The sequence below is a fragment of the Fukomys damarensis genome, unplaced genomic scaffold (genome assembly GCF_012274545.1).
Source record: "Fukomys damarensis isolate Sample0158 unplaced genomic scaffold, DMR_v1.0_HiC HiC_scaffold_8, whole genome shotgun sequence".
Lineage (NCBI taxonomy): Eukaryota > Metazoa > Chordata > Mammalia > Rodentia > Bathyergidae > Fukomys > Fukomys damarensis.
Genome location: NW_022900920.1, coordinates 2,498,383 through 2,498,922, shown reverse-complemented (window position 1 = coordinate 2,498,922; position 540 = coordinate 2,498,383).

The window sequence follows — 540 nt, the reverse complement described above, 5'->3', positions numbered from 1 at the left end:
AAAAAAAAAAAAAAAAAAAAAAAAAAAAAAAAAAAACAGACCAATGAAACACTAGAAGAAAACAAGTCTCAGCCTTCCGGCCTCTCCCATCCCTGTCCCTACCCCTGACCTCCAGCCTGGCCTTTGAGGGTCATAAAGAATTCTTCTACCTGCCCCCTGGGAGGGAAGAGCCACCCAGCTCCAAGTAGCCCACTCAGAGGCAGGGGAGAGCCTGGGGAGACAAACATGGCTGAGTGAGAGAAGAAAACAGGTGCAGGAGCTGGGGCTGGGCAGAGAGGACTGACAGAAGCAATTCTGGATAGCACATCCAGAGCCTCTGCACTTCCCTAAGAGGCTAGGTCTATTAGCCCATTCTTCAGATGAAACAGCCAAGAGTCAGTGTGACTTGGAGGCAAGGCTGCGCCTCCTGACTGTTAAGGACCAACGGGAGAACCTGGTGCAGCCCCCAGGCTGTGCTCTTCACGGCCATGTCCGGCCAGCTCCTTGCAGCTGGCCGGACCCCACTACTCACATGCCAGGCCCTGCTGAAGGCAGGTGAGG